This window comes from Apus apus, chromosome 21 (assembly GCF_020740795.1).
Source record: "Apus apus isolate bApuApu2 chromosome 21, bApuApu2.pri.cur, whole genome shotgun sequence".
Classification (NCBI taxonomy): Eukaryota; Metazoa; Chordata; class Aves; order Apodiformes; family Apodidae; genus Apus; species Apus apus.
Window position 1 is genome coordinate 2,347,679 of NC_067302.1, and position 15,038 is coordinate 2,362,716.

The following is a 15,038-nucleotide window of genomic DNA, read 5'->3' on the forward strand; positions in this document are numbered from 1 at the left end:
TCCATCCCATTCAATCAGTCAAGCAGCAATATTCATTTTCCTCTATACTATGGTCCTTCCTCATTGGAACCCTCAATCCAAACTAACCTTTTGGCATCACCAGCCCCACTTCACACAGTAAAATCCTCAAGGAACACAGCAGAGGAGGGGGCCATAAATAATTTGCATGTGTCAACAGAAAAACAAGTTTTTCCAATGCTCTGCAGAGGCACGAGGGCCAAGATAATATAGATCAGGCATAGAATTGCTGCTGTAATTAATATTTCGTTTGGTGTTACAGATAAAGCAGAACTAAACTAATTAACATCTCGCTTCTCCTGGCTTAAAACAACAAAAGAGCTCTTGCATCTCCAAAGTCAATTAGTCACTGGGCTAGAACATAAGCTTTTGACATAGTAATTAGACTTCATTAATGGATCGCCAAGGGCAGCAAGATGGAAACCTCCTCGATCAGCTTCTCTTTGCATTTTCTTTCAGCTCATTACACGCCTATCTTGGAAACAAAAGATGCTCCACACAATGAAAAAAAAAACCCACCAAAAACCACTTATCTGTCCTAAATTGTGGAGCGATGGGCTTCCAGTGAAAGCCTTTTTGCTGGAGGTTGTAAAATGATCCTTCTGCTGACTGTGGGACTTCTTTCCACCCCTTTGCATGGTCGGTGTGACCTTCTCTCCGCGTTGCCACCAAGCTCCAAGTTCCTTTAGATCTTTTAGCAAAGGAATTTAGAAAGCGCTGGCTTTGGGTATGGAAAAAAAATCCTTGGCCCCTTTTTCCTTACCTCCCGGGGGGTACTGAGCGTGTCCTTGATAGTCTGAAGCCTCCACCGTTCCCCAAGGCCAGGGGAAAACTCTCCCTTCCAGCAGATCTGTTTTGCCAGCAAGATCCCTCTCGGGAAGCAATTTTCTCATGCAGATCATTGATATTATAACACAGGGCCATTAGTAATCAAATAAAAAAGTGCTTTCAATTAAACTGAGGGCTTCTAGCTTGGTAACATCTTTCCACAGCCATTTGTAACACTAATCCAGTGTAATTGCTGCTAATGAATAGGTAAGTAACAGACCAGTTATTATGATGATTTTCCTCCAAGCAACCCCAGGCAGTGAAACTTGTCTCAGGCCATATGGATTTACTGTTCCTTGTGAAATGCAGTGAGCTTCCCTCCCCTAGTCCTCCCAGGTAATTCAATGAGCAGGTAGTTTAAGGTGCTAGTAAATTTATGTTGTGTAAATGCCTATTTGTCATTTTATGTTCAACTTGGGAAGAGGCTCCAACAAGCCAGAGGCCACTACCCCGTGTAATTCCTTTCATGATGAACTTGCAAAGGATCAGAGCTCTGGCAATAAATTGTAAGTGGCTTTGTACTTCAGGTAGTCATTTGGATTTACTTATTTTTTAATCACCCATCATGGCAGGAACTGGTTTGAGTTTTACAATTGTCGTGGTGTTTTATTGTTCTGTGGCCTGTTCCCACTGTTCTATGCTGTGCAGCTGTGACTGGAGAGAACAAGAGATGCTGAGCAGTAACCTGTCCTCAGGTAGTGCTGTGTTCTGTGGTGGAGATCAAATTGCCAGCCCTCTCCTCCAGATGGAGAAGGTGAAGCCTAAGGAAGCAGAGCAGGCAGCATGAGGTGCTTGAGGCTGCAGGAATGGGTGGGGAGGGCCAGTCCTGGCTCCCCAGAGCAACCCTAAAGCAGATGAAGGACAAGGCACCCAGGTGACTTTACAGCTGAGCAACCAGGTGTGCTAGTTCCTACAGCACTGAGCACACACACAGAATCATCAAGGTTGGAAGGGACCTTAATGATCATCAAGTTCCAAACACCCTGCCAAGAGCAGGGAACCCTCCCACCAGACCAGGCTGCACAAAACCTCATCCAGCCTGGCCTTAAAAATCTCCAGGGATGGGGCATCAACATCCTCCCTGGGCAACCCATCCCAGTTCCTCACCACCCTCAGACTGAAGAATTTCTTCCCCCCACCCTGGATGCTGAAGACCCATCCACAATGATACAGCAGCTCTTGACACAACCTGCCATGGGAGGAGTGTCTCTGGGTCCTTACAGACTGTCCCCACCCCCAGCCTTTGCACTGCACAGCTCCCTGTCCCAAACTGCTGTGACCTTCTCCTGATGAAAACGTGCACGTTTCGGAGAGAGAAACATAAAAAAGGCTGTTCCTGTGCTTGGAGCTGGACTTTGCAGCACAAAGCACTGCAGGCTCATCCTGCAGCCTCGCAAGGGGGCAATGGGGGCAGCCCCAGACACAGTGGGTGCAGGAGGTAGGAGCAACTTCTCCACATCTTTCAGCCAGCTGGGAACGGAGACATCAGCAGCACAACCTTCGTGGGAGGTGCTACCAGGGAGCTGGTGGGCATGTCCCATCCCAGAGCTCCTGCTGAGTTGACACGTACAAGCAGCAAGGAATGGGAATGCCATCCCAGTGGTGGCACTGGGATCCTGTGCCAGGGCCCTCTGGATCCTCAGGGACTCTGGTGTTAGACTTTTCAGAAAGGCTTAGATGAATAAACCACCTACATGTGGGGAAGCATTCCCTGACCTTTCTCACAGTCAAACTTCAGTGTAAACACCTGACACTTCTGGTTTTGTCAGTGTACCCACAAACTAGCCTCAGTGTCTCAGCAAGTGATAGGGAGAAAGTAATTACTGGCACTACTGCTAGAGCTGATAGCAAGGGCTGCTTTGGGAAATAAAGGATTAATTCCAACATATAGGTAGGAGATCTTGATAGCAGCATTTGTAAGGGGAAAAGAAAAATTAGGTAGACATAAATGTGGTAAGAGAGATACAATTATTTAAGTGGAAGTGTATCTGGAACTAAGGTACAACCTTTTAGCAGGTAGGACAGTGATGGAAACTTCTCAAACTCAGAGGTCATTTTCTTTTAGCAATAATGGAACAAAGTGAGAAAACTCTCAGAGAGAAGGTAGTGACAGAAAGGTGGAGGGGTTTTTTTTTTCATGTCTCAGGGGTTTGTGCCCAAAATGAGAATTGAGGGAATGGGAGGGTGAGATCAGGTGGGAAGGAAGCCATCAAAACTCCATCTGCTTAAAGTGGAACCACCTGAGATGACACAATGCAGCCCCCCAGGTGTGAGGGCTGGTGGGAATGTGTCTGAAACAGGAGCCAGCCTGTGTCCTCCCAGCCATCAGGGAGTACCAAGGGGACCAAGACACTTCTCCTCTCACCAGGCTGGACACTGAAAGGGGCTGGGCTCACAGAGCCACGTCCTCCTCCAGGTGGGCAGTGAGGGCAGGTCTGGGTTACACCCCCCACACCCTGTAGGATCTTACTGGGCCACATCTTTTCCCAACACCTCCAGTTTCTCCTCAGCCTGCTCTAGAAAGCCTCAGGGTGCTCAGAAAACAGGAAGAGAGCCAGCTGGGTGTGTCCCAGGGAGCGTGATAGATGTGAGGAGCAAAGGATGGTTGCTTCCAAAAGGACAGGGCTCCCTGGCCTGGGGGAGGCTGGCTGCTCAGAGCATGAGCCAAAGGAAAAGGCCTTGTTCTTTTCAGGGAAGTTTTCTGAGCAGAGGACATTTGGGACAAGAGCTCAGCTGAAGATGCCCCCTCAGCAGAGCAGCTGGGGGGATGCAAGGCCCCCAGACTGCATCTGTGAGGTGGGATGTAGACCTGCCTGCAGGAAACCTGGCTCCAGGGGCAGAAACAGGCCTGGGAGAGGGAGACAGAGCAGGAGCCAGGTGCTTTTTCTGACAGGATGCTAGACCACAGGATGGATCCAGAGATGTGGAGGGACTTGGAGCATCCCAGTGCTTTCTGAATTGAACTGGGAGCATTAGGACTCCATCTCCTCTGTTTTCCCTTGCTACACGCTGGTAGGCTCAGTGGAGGTTCTCCAAACATAGACCCCAGGCACATGAGGACATCCTTTTTCACCACATACATCCCAGGACACCCAGAGGAGTCCAACAGGACAAACCCCCCACCCCACAGTTCTGGATGAAGGGAACCCGTGGTTGTCACCTGGCTCTGGGGAAGCCCTACAGCGTGGGCAAAGCACACAGAGCCCTGAGACAAAGCCCCACAGTCCTTTTGGGGCAGCAGGATGGTGTCTGAAGACCTTGCTGCCCTGGGGACATCCCCTGAAGGATGCCCCATCGGAGCAGGGTGAGGGTGAGGAGGGAGGGGGAGTGTCAGCAGGGCAGCAGCTGCTTCCCAGGAGGGCCAGGGGGCTGCACGCCAGGCTCTGCATCCCCTCTGTTCCTCACCGGGACCCTCAATCCTTGCAACATATCCCCGTTGTCACTAGATGTCCCCATCTGAATGCAAATGACAACCTGCCAACCCCCACAGCACCCGACCCACCCCCCCCGGTTGTTCTCCTTGACGCTGACAGTAATTAGAGGTAACACCACTTCCCTCGCTGTCCTTTGCGCCGCAGCAGTCACGTTGGGTTTGTTTAACCTTTGCCTCAAGAAAAAAAAGAGTTAAACACCTAAATAAGCAGCTCTGCAGGGTGCGTGGCACCAAGGGAGGGAGCAGCAGCAGCAGCCAGGGACAATGTGGGACCACTGGAAGGTGACACGGGTGCTGGGAGTGCTCCTTGGCCCCAGGTTTTGCTCCCCGTTTGTCTCCTGCATCCCCCGGGGACCACCGGGACTCTCCCCCCGGGCTGCCTTCTCATCCCTGTTGTTGGAGGGAGGGGGAAGGAAAAACTGCTGGTTCTTTCCTCAGACGATGCAGCACTGAGCCAGAACTGGCAGTGCCCACCCGTCCCGCCTCACTTTTCCTGCGGGAAGCGTTAATTAACCCTGAGATGAATATCTGGCAGCTTGCCAGGTCGCTGCAGGTGAGGGGAGTAAAGGCTCAGAATTGATGTGAATTCCTCAAGTCCAAGGAGCTGTGTTGGAGGCAGGGAACAAGGATGGCCAGAGGGAGACTGAGCCTGTGCCAGGGATGGAGAAAGCAAAAGTCATCAGCAGGAGTTGGCCCCAGGAGAAGGGTGGATGTGAGATGGTCAGTCCCCAGGTGTTCAGGAGTCAGGGTCGGGGCATTTCAGGTGCTCAGAGCCCTCTGTCTGGACAGACACTTTTCTCCAGAGGGACAACCTCCATCCCTGATCTCATGTTCTGACTGTCCCCAGCGTATCTTTCCCCGTGCTCCCCCAGCAGAAGGCAGCTACAGACACTCCTCATGGCAGCTCTAAGCTACCCCCTGCTCTCCATGTTCTTCTTTCCAGCTCCTCTGTCTAGTTTTACCTGGCTGCTTATCTCAGACTTCATATTTCCAGGTCATTTATGCTGCTTTATTTCCTAAAGGAGAAGCAAGTGGAGACTATAACTGGAGTTGATAAATCCTTAGACTTTGACCTCAACATTTATCTGCTGAGGCTGATGGTCTCCATTTCTCCAGGCTGTGCAGAGGAGCACAAGTATCACAGAATGACACAGAATTGTCATGGTTGGAAAAGACCTCCAGGATCACCAAGTCCAGCCATCCACCCAGGAGGAAAACCAAACACACACCAGGCCCACCAGAGCACATCCTGAAGTGCCACATCCATGCATTTATTCTAATCCCTCCAGGGATGGTGACTCCACCACCTGCCTGGGCAACCTCTTCCAGTGCCTGACTACTCTTTTGGTCAAGAAATTCTTCCTAAAATCCAGTCCAAACCTCCCCTGGTGAAACTTCAGGTGGAGAAGCTCCAGTTCCCTTGAAAACAGGCTCTCATCTGAAGGCAGAGGATGACCCCGTGGCAAACAGTCCCACCTGCTCTTGCAGGTGCCCCACCTGGGGATGATCTTTAGGCTCCAGGTTTATCCAGCCTGGGATCAGCTGTGCCCTCTTCAGTGGTCTGATTTTGTCAAGCTAGCACACAGCCTCCCAGGGGGGTATTTTTCCTTCTTTTCTCTCAAAAAGAGAGGTCACAGAGCTGACTGGGCTGCCTGACAAGGCTGATCCCACAATATGCCCAGGAACTGCCAGGCATCACGTCTCCCATCACAGGAAAATGGCCCACGAACATCAAAAGAATCAAAAAAAAAGCAGCAGCTCTACAGCAGGCCATTCTCTGATGACAAGATGCTCTGTTAACACACACTAACCCTTCTGCTGTGCTCCGAAATCTGAGACATGAATTGAAAGGCCCTGCCACCGAGGAGAGCTTGTGTTCAGTGTCTCTGTCCAAGTGGAGAAATGGGAAGTGAAATCTGAGACAGGAGTCCTGCAGGCTCAAGGAAATAGATTGAAAAATGCATTTGGAGCACGGAAACAGCATAAACCAGGTTGCAGTTTGGCTCATTTGGGATTCCAGTCGTACAGGCAGCCACGCTGTGGAGATTTAACTTGCCAATCAACATCTTGTTTATTTCCTCTCAGCAGTGTATCTTTATTCTGAGCCCATCTCTGCCTCCAACATCTATGGAGATTGCAAAAATCAAGCAGCTTGGCTCATTTTTTTTGGTTGGTGTTTCATTTTGTCCAGAGCAGCAGGGAAGTGTGGCTGTTAAGGAGAGAGTTCCTTGGCGTGGTGGGATGAAGCAGGGTCAGTCACCTCCAGGTGACCCAGCCATGCCTGGCTCAGGTGCAGGGATTGCATGGTGGGGAGGCCAGAGCTCACCTTGCCAGGGATCATCTGCCTGGTCTTGGGTGAAAATACCCACCCCTGTCCCTTAGGCTGGGCTGGATGCAGAGATTTAGAAGAGGACAAAGAGGTGTCCCTGACTATGGCAGGAGGGTTGGATCTAGATGATCTTTAAGGTCCCTTCCAACCCAAACCATTCTAAGATTCCGTGAAGATTGGAAAAGTCCAGCTTTCCTGCCTGGCACTCTCTTAGCACTGGAAGCAGGTCCCAGATGTGCACATCTGGTGGTTTGTGAGCTGATTGTGCCAGGGACAAAATCCCTAGGGAAAGACTCAGGGTGGACTTAAAGGGTGTCAGGAGGACGGGGCCAGGCTTTCTTCAGTGGTGATCAGTGACAGACACAAACTTGAACATAGGAAGTTCCATCTAAACATGAGGAGACACCCTCACCCTTCACTGTGAGGTTGGCAGAGCCCTGGGACAGGCTGCCCAGAGAGGCTGTGGAATCTCCATCCCTGGAGACATTCCAAACCCGTTTGGACACTGTCCTGTGCAACCTGCTGTAGATGACCCTGCTCTAGCAAGGGGTTGGACTGGATGATCTCCAGAGGTCCCTTCCAACCCCCACCATCCTGAGATTCTGTGACCCAGAGCCTGGGGTCCCTGTTTAAAGCCCAACCTCTCCCAGCAAGGAATGGCATTCCCAAGGGAACGCCATGGGGCCAGCACCCCCAGCCTTTCCAGCCTCTCTGGCCTGGAGCAAGAGCACCCCTTCACTCCCCTCCAGGCTCTCCACCAGGATCTCCAGGTGGCTCCAGCTCCATGGGGCATCCCCATAGCCTTCCCAGATTCCTGGAGCTCCCAAAATGTCATCGAGAGCCTTGGAATTTTGTAAACGCAAGTACAACCTCAATAGTGCCAGGAACCAGAGGCCTGGGTTTGCTTCAGGGGGGGAAACCAAAACAATTTCAAACAGAAACAACTGTTTGAGGATAACTCCTTTTTTGTTTTGATTTGTGGTTTGTTCTTTTTATTCTTATTTATTGGGTTTTTTTGTTTTGTGAGGGTTTTTTCAAAGCTTTTCCAGAACTCCCAGGGTGGGAGAAGGCATTCAGGTTCTCATTTTCATTCTGTTCAAGAAAGAAACCTTTTCCTGCAGTTGTTCCCTCAAAAAAAAGAAACTGATTTTTTTTTTCTTTTTTTCCCCACTAATCCTCCCTGAATCAAATAAAGAAAAAAGGGTCATTTAAATAAAAGCTGCTGCTCAGGAGGTTTAATACATTAAATTAGATGCAGTGAAATAAAAGCATGCTGGACCTGTTCCTTCAATGAAGTAATTAGATAAAAGGTCTCCCTGTTAAAAAATGAGGTTTTGCCATTTCTTTTTTTCCTGAAAATAGTTGAGCTCGGCTACAAAAGAAAAAAACTCCCCAAAAACAACCATCAGAAAGTAACTCTGGATTCAAATTCATGTAGCATGATGTTTTCTTGGGGATTTTGGAACTGGAAAAACAGACTTTGTTGCAGGCAAAATAAAGGCCATGCAAGACTGTGGGGAGGAAGGTTACATGCCAAAACATTAGCACAGAAGAATGGTTTTCGCTTAAAAAAAGCCCCAACCCCCCCCATCAAGATTCACAGATGAGGTTAAAAAGAAACAAACTGAATCATTTCAACATGTTGAAATCAGCCAGTTGTTTTCATTGGGGGAGTTTTGGGTTTTCCCCCAACTTTTCCGTTTCCTCCCCTTCCAAAAAAAATATTCCAGTGTAACAAAATAATCCCCCACATGTAGAAATGCTTCTAACCAAAGGGTTTCCTACCAGATTTTCTGCAGGAAAGGTGCTGGTGTCCTGAGGAGCTCTGGGATGGCTCAGGTTCCTCCCTGGTCAGTGCCTTTAGCACCTCCCAGCAACCACCCTCTCCCAGCTCAGCTGGGGTCAAGGCTTCACCAGCTCCTACAGGGCAGCTCTTCACTGACATTGGCACCATCAGCTTCTACAAAATGAAGGGGCTGGTGGGAGGTGTCCCTGCCCATGCAGGAGGGTTTGGACTGGATGGTCTTTCAGGTCCCTTCCAACCCAAACCAGGCTGGGATTCTGGGATTCAGTGATTCCCAGGAATTCAGACAACCCAGGCAGTTGGCCCAGCTGGGACCAGTAAGAACCAATTTCAGGTTTTCAAATTCTTGTCACAGTCAGTGTGACTGGGAGGACAGTGGGCTGGAGTCAGCACCAGCAGCCTTGCTCCAGGCTGGCACACCCTGGTGGGCCCCAAGCACAGTCTAAGGGCAGGAGGAGGCATCTGGGCTCCTGGGCTGTTCTAGCACGATGTCTCTGCTGACAACCACAAACCAAAATGCTGTCAGCAGCAGGGTGGAGGTGAGTCCCCTCCAGATGGCAGCTCAGGTGCTCAGCTCAGCCATTTCTCTGCCATGGGCCCCTGTGACAACAACCTCCTGGTTCTGCAGGCAGGGCTGGCTCCCTGGTGACTGGGATAAGTGACGTCCGGGACACAGGGCAGTGACCACCTGCAACACCCCTGGTGACCTCAGGCCATCAGCTCTTTTCACTGGTGTCAGTGCTGCCCAGCACCAGCTGCTGCTCCTTCCCAGGCTGGCACACCTCCTGTTTCCTCCTCTTTTCTTTTTTTCTTCTGCTATTTTTTTCTTTTTTGAGATTTCTTTGACAAGCCCCTGGGCTCAGCCGCAAAGCAGCAGCTTCTCCCTGGCCTACCAGGGATATAATTTACCCCTCTCAAAAACCAGACAGGTGTGAGATGATCCAAGGATAAGAATGGAAATAGCTCCCCTGCAGAGTGGCAGCAGGAGCAGGATCCCCATGGCCCAGGGCTGGGAAAACAGCAAGTGTGAACTGCTCTCCTGCTGCTGCAACTTCTTGCTCTCGCTCCAATGCTCCTCCCTGGGGTCCCAGCAGCTCTTGGGAAGTGAATTTAGGGTTCCAGTACATCATGGCATTTTGCAGCCCATTGGTAGAGCCCTGTGAAAAGCCTCAGGTGCTGCAAATTTCATCTGGGCATCAGCACGACTGCCAGAGCTGCCAGGCAGGGCACTGTAATGGTGGTGTCAGGGCTGAGAAGTTGTACCTGGGCACCATTCTGTGCTGTAACCCTCCAAAGAGAGCAGGTCCTGCTGCCCCTTGGAGGGTGGAAGTGCTGGGAAGCCCCAGGTCTGCATGAGATCTGGCTTAGATCACCTGCAAACACCAACTCCTGTTGTGAAGAGTCCACATGGCTGAGAAGAAAACAGGGTCAGGAGGAAGGGGGTTTGCTCTGCATTTATAGGTAAAAAAACCCCTGCAATTCAAAGGGTAAATGACTCACCCTAAATCACCACAGGCCTGCTCAGCACAGCATTCTCTCCAACATACTGCAAGACCCTCTTTAGATGGAGACACTCTGACCTGTGCACACTTCCACCCTGGAGGAAGCCACTGCCAGCTGGACTGGAGGGCAGAAGGGATTTCTGCAACTTCTGTGTCCCCACTGCCAGCAAGAACACTGATTTCCATTAGCATCAGTAGAAGTGATGAACTTGCACCTCTGAGGGGGGAAAAAAAGCATATCCCAAGCAAAAGTGACCCCATGTAAAGGATAATACACGTGAAGCTGTTAATCAATCCCATGAAGGAGAAGTGGTGTCCACGCTCCTGTCATCAAAATCCTGCCTGCAGTGCTGCCAGTCTGCCTAGACCAGCTTGTTCCTCCTTGCAGCCTTTCTGAGCTGTAGAGATTGCCTTGTGCTGAGGTGATACTGAATTGATTCAAACCAAATTTTAGGATGTTTCAGGCATTAAAGTTCTTTGGGAAGGTCATTACATACATAGGGTACAAGCAGCTCCTTTTCAATCTCTCCTTTAGTTTCAATTTACAGTTCTGCAGAGAAGCAGAGTGCTCTGATTCCTGGGTTCAGAAGAAAATAAAACAAACTGGTGGTGACTATGGGCAGAAGTCTTTGAATTTGAGTGGAGCAGCTCCTCTCTTTGTGTCAGTAGTTGGGCTTTGGATCTGGTGTCTAAAAGCATGTTCTTGGCTGGTACGAGATTGAAGTGCAAAACCAAAGCCATGTTGCAGCACCTGGGTCTCCTTGGTGTAGAGGACACAGCCTGCTGGGCTTGGGACAGGCCACCAAGGGACTTTGTGAAAGCCAGGGGGAAGGTGAGAGGGGTAGAGGGAAAGTCAGAGCCTGCAGAGCCTGCACCCTTGCAGGCAGTGATAGAACAAGGTCATAGACTGCTTGTCATGGGCATGTGGCATGAGATGTGACAGGGAATGATGGACTGGATGAGCCCACAGGCAGCTCTGCTGATAAGGGCTGTTGGAAGGTCCTGAAGGACAATGTGGTGAGACAACTGACTGATGGAAGACTTCTACTGAGTTGGATGTGCAAGAAGGGAGACTGATAGTGGTGTTTTGACCATGATGATCCAAGAGTTCCATGGAGAAGAGGTCTGCAAGGAAAGGTAATGGCTTCTACTAGAACAATTGGTATCATTGAGGGGGAAAAAATGACTAGCTTTTGAGCACCCAGGCACTGCAGAGCTGTGAAAAGGAAACAAAAATTACACAGAAAGAGAATCTGACATATTCATTTGAATAGCTGGTGGGCTGGTTGGTAGCTCTTCTGTTGTCTGACCCTCTTTTGGGGCATTTCCATTCATGAAGGCAGAGTGTAAAATGTTTCTGAATCAGGGTGGAATGACTCATATTTGGCTTCTTCTCATGTTTACTTATGTAAATGATGTAAGCTCAGGACAGGTAGAGCTAGATCCTCACACAGTGTACACTTTTCCTTCAGTGGCCAGGCCTACTGCTCTGCATTATTATGCACTGCAGTCAGAGATATATTGGCTCAGTGAGCCATACAGGAGATGTATAGACAGTATGAATCAGCCTAAATATCCTCAGGGTGAAAGGCAGTGTTCACTATTTATGGGGAAATGGAAAATTCACTTATTTGATCACAGCAAGCTGGAAGCAATTTCCATTGTCAGGGACAGCTACTAGAGGGAGACATCAGCACACTCTGTAAGGCAGGGCCACCTGATGCATGGCAGGCAATGTGTCCATAATATCACAGAATCATCAAGTCACAGTTTGGTTTGGGTTGGAAGGGACCTTCAAGATCATCCAGTCCCCACCCCCTGCATGGGCAGGGACACCTCCCACCAGCCCAGGCTGCTCCAAGCCCCATCCAACCTGCCCTTCAACACTGCCAGGGATGGGGCAGCCACAGCTGCCCTGGGCAACCTGGGCCAGGCTCTCCCCACCCTCACACCCAAGAATTTCCTCCTCATCTCCAACCTCAATCTCCCTCTGCCAGTTTTAATCCATTCCCCTCATCCCATCTCTCCCTGCCCTTGTCCCAAGTCCCTCCCCAGCTTTCCTGGAGCCCCTTCAGGCCCTGGAAGGTGCTCTAAGGTCTCCTTGGAGCCATCACTCAAATAACAGGCAAAACAAAAGCATTAGCATCAAACCTGGGCAAAAAGGACCTTTGAGAAGCAGTCCCTGGTACCCTCACATCTACTTCCATCTGCAGGTCGTTCCCCACTACCTCCACTGCTCTAGAAGTCCTGGATTATCCTAGGAAGCCTGATCAGTTTATCATTTTTCCAGTGTTGAAAAACCCAACCTTTCTCTTGTGCTGTCATCTTTGCCCCTTTCTAAGAGGGTCCCTCCCCATATGATTAATTCCTTTCAGCAGAGGAGACTCTGCCCTTGTTTTTGGCTTCTCCTCCTTGGTCTTCAGCTTTCCCACTCTTCTTACTTGTTCACTGAATTGCTGCTTTTCTTTCTGAAAAGGGCTAATGACCTGCCTCTTGGAAGTGTCACTTGTCTGCAGGTTTTTTAGCATTTCAATGCCAACACACCCTGTAAAACAGCACCAGGACTCTTTTAGTCACCAGCAGTTGTTAAGTCAGCTTGATTTGTTTCCGGGCCTCATTTGATTTTATTATTTTTATATTTAGATTGTATAAAAAGCTACCAGGAGAAAGTTTCTCTTACTATTTATGCTTTGATAAACACCAATCAACTAAGATAAAATGTTACCAAGAGGATTTCCTTCTTCACTCTCCACCCACGGCTAGTTCAGGTGGCAGTGGAAACCATTTGTCCACTCTTCTCTAGGACAGAAAACAAGTGCCAATTTGATGGAAATACTTGAGACAGACAATTCTGTCCTCGTCACTTGTCTTTAGAGAAAACAGGAGCCATGAATCAGACGGAAATTGCTTTAATCTTGTTATGTATTAATAATAATCCATTTCATTTATTGTGAGCAAGAAGAATGCAGACCTTCCCTGCCTTCTGCTACCTTCATAATTTATCCCCAGCCAATTAAGTTCTGTTGCTGCAGAATTAATAAACTATTACATTATTGATGCCAAAAAGCAGGTAAGGCATTCTCTGTCTTTCTGACACTGCTGTGGAAAGTTCTGTGCACCTTTGCAACAGCAAGGAGAGCTTTTCTGAATCCCCCCTTGTACCGAGCTGTGGGAGGTGACCCTCCATGGGAACCACTTCTCAGCTCTTGGCCCAGCACTAACTCTGTGCTCACCCTCACCTGGCTCTTCTCAAAATGCTGAAGCCTGCCTGTGTCCCTCAGAATTTCCAGTGTCAGTGGTATTGCTGAGATATTAATGAGGCTAATGAAGCACAAACTCGGAGCTTCCAAACCCCCTTGTTTTCTAACACTGCTCACCCAGGTGGGAGGCTGGGTGGGGCTGGGTGAGGATTCCCAGATTAAGACCCAGTAACAACAAACCAGCTGGTGCTCAGCAGGCATTCTTTCTTGCAGCACTGGGGATTCTCCACCCTAAGTGCTCCGAGGAGTTAGTGAAACACCTCAACTAACATACACCAAAACCATGCAGATTCAGTTCCATGTCAGTGAGTTTCCAGAATTCTTTTCCAGATGATATTTTGTCTGGGTTTTTTGTGTTGTTTTTTTTTCCAAAGCCATCGTAAAAGAGATTGTGATCTCCCCAGGTAACGCAGTTCATACCGTGTCTAGATGGATTAGCCTGACTTTGGATCTGAAGCACTGAAGGTTCTATTAAGACCTGAAAGAGTTGCTTCTTTATTTTCCCTCCTCCCCTTGTTTGTTTGTGTGATTTTACAAGGTGAGTGGGAACCCAACATTCGGAGCTTGCTTTCTAACAACTCCTCAGCGAAGCAGGAGGTTGGGCAGGGTAAGGATTCCAAGATGAGTCCCAAGAACACCAAACTGGTGCTGAGCAGGCATTCTGTCTTGCAGCACTGGGGATTCTCCACCCTAAGTGCTCCAACGAGTCAGCAAAACACCCCAACTCATCCACACCAAAACCATGTGCATTCACTTTTATGTCAATGAGTTCCCAGAATTCTTTCCACAGTCATTTGATTTCCTGGAATTGGCTGTTTTCCTAATGACGCACCTCGAGGGTTTCCTGGGGGGGTCTTTGTTGATTCTAGTCCTTTGTCATCTTTGTCCTGTCTCTCCTGGTCCTGGCTCCAGTCTCCCACTGGCAGGTTGCCCAGGTGGGTCAGAATCAACATGAGTTTGTCTGCAGGTGCCACAGGTCTTAGAAGACTTGATGTTGTCACAACCTGCAGGATACTTGGCATCATTGACTGACAGTTTCCCAAAGCACATTGTTTTAAAAGTAACCCGTTCAGCTAACTTAGTGCAGCAAATTCATTATTTTAGTACATTTTTCTTGGGCTATTTTTCTGTTGAATCTACTAAGGAGTATCCTGTGACTATCACTAAATGGTGGATTCAGTGGTGACCACACCTGGAGTACTTCAACACAGGAAGGACCTGGAGCTGTTGGAGTGAGTCCAGAGGAGGCCACAAAGATTAATGACTTCTTCACCTTGGTCTTTAGTAACAGGACCAGTCATCTTGAGGGAATCCAACTCCCTAAGCTAGGCAATAGGGACCAGGAGCAGGATGATCCCCCCCCACAATCCAGGAGGAGGTTGGTCAGTGACCTGCTGCACCACGTGGATGTGCACAAATCAATGGGGCAGGAGGGGATGCACCCCAGAGTGTTGAAAGAGCTGGCAGAGGTGCTCACCAAGCCACTTCCCATCATTTATCAGCAGTCCTGGCTGACTGGGGAGGCACCAGCAGACTGGAAGTCAGCCCATGTAACCCTCATATATAAGAAGGGATGGAAGGATGATCTGGGAAATTACAGGCCTGTTAGTCTGACCTCAGTACCAGGGAAGGTGATGGAGCAGATCATCCTGAGGACCATTATGTGGTACGTGCAGAACAACCAGGTGATCAGGCCCAGACAACATGGGTTCATGAAGGGCAGGTCCTGCTCGACTAACCTGATCTCCTTCTATGACAGGGTGACCTGCTAATTGGACGAGGGAAGGGCTGTGGATGTTGCCTACCTTGACTTTAGCCAGGTCTTGGACAAGGTTTCCCACAGCATTCTGCTGCCCCTGAACAC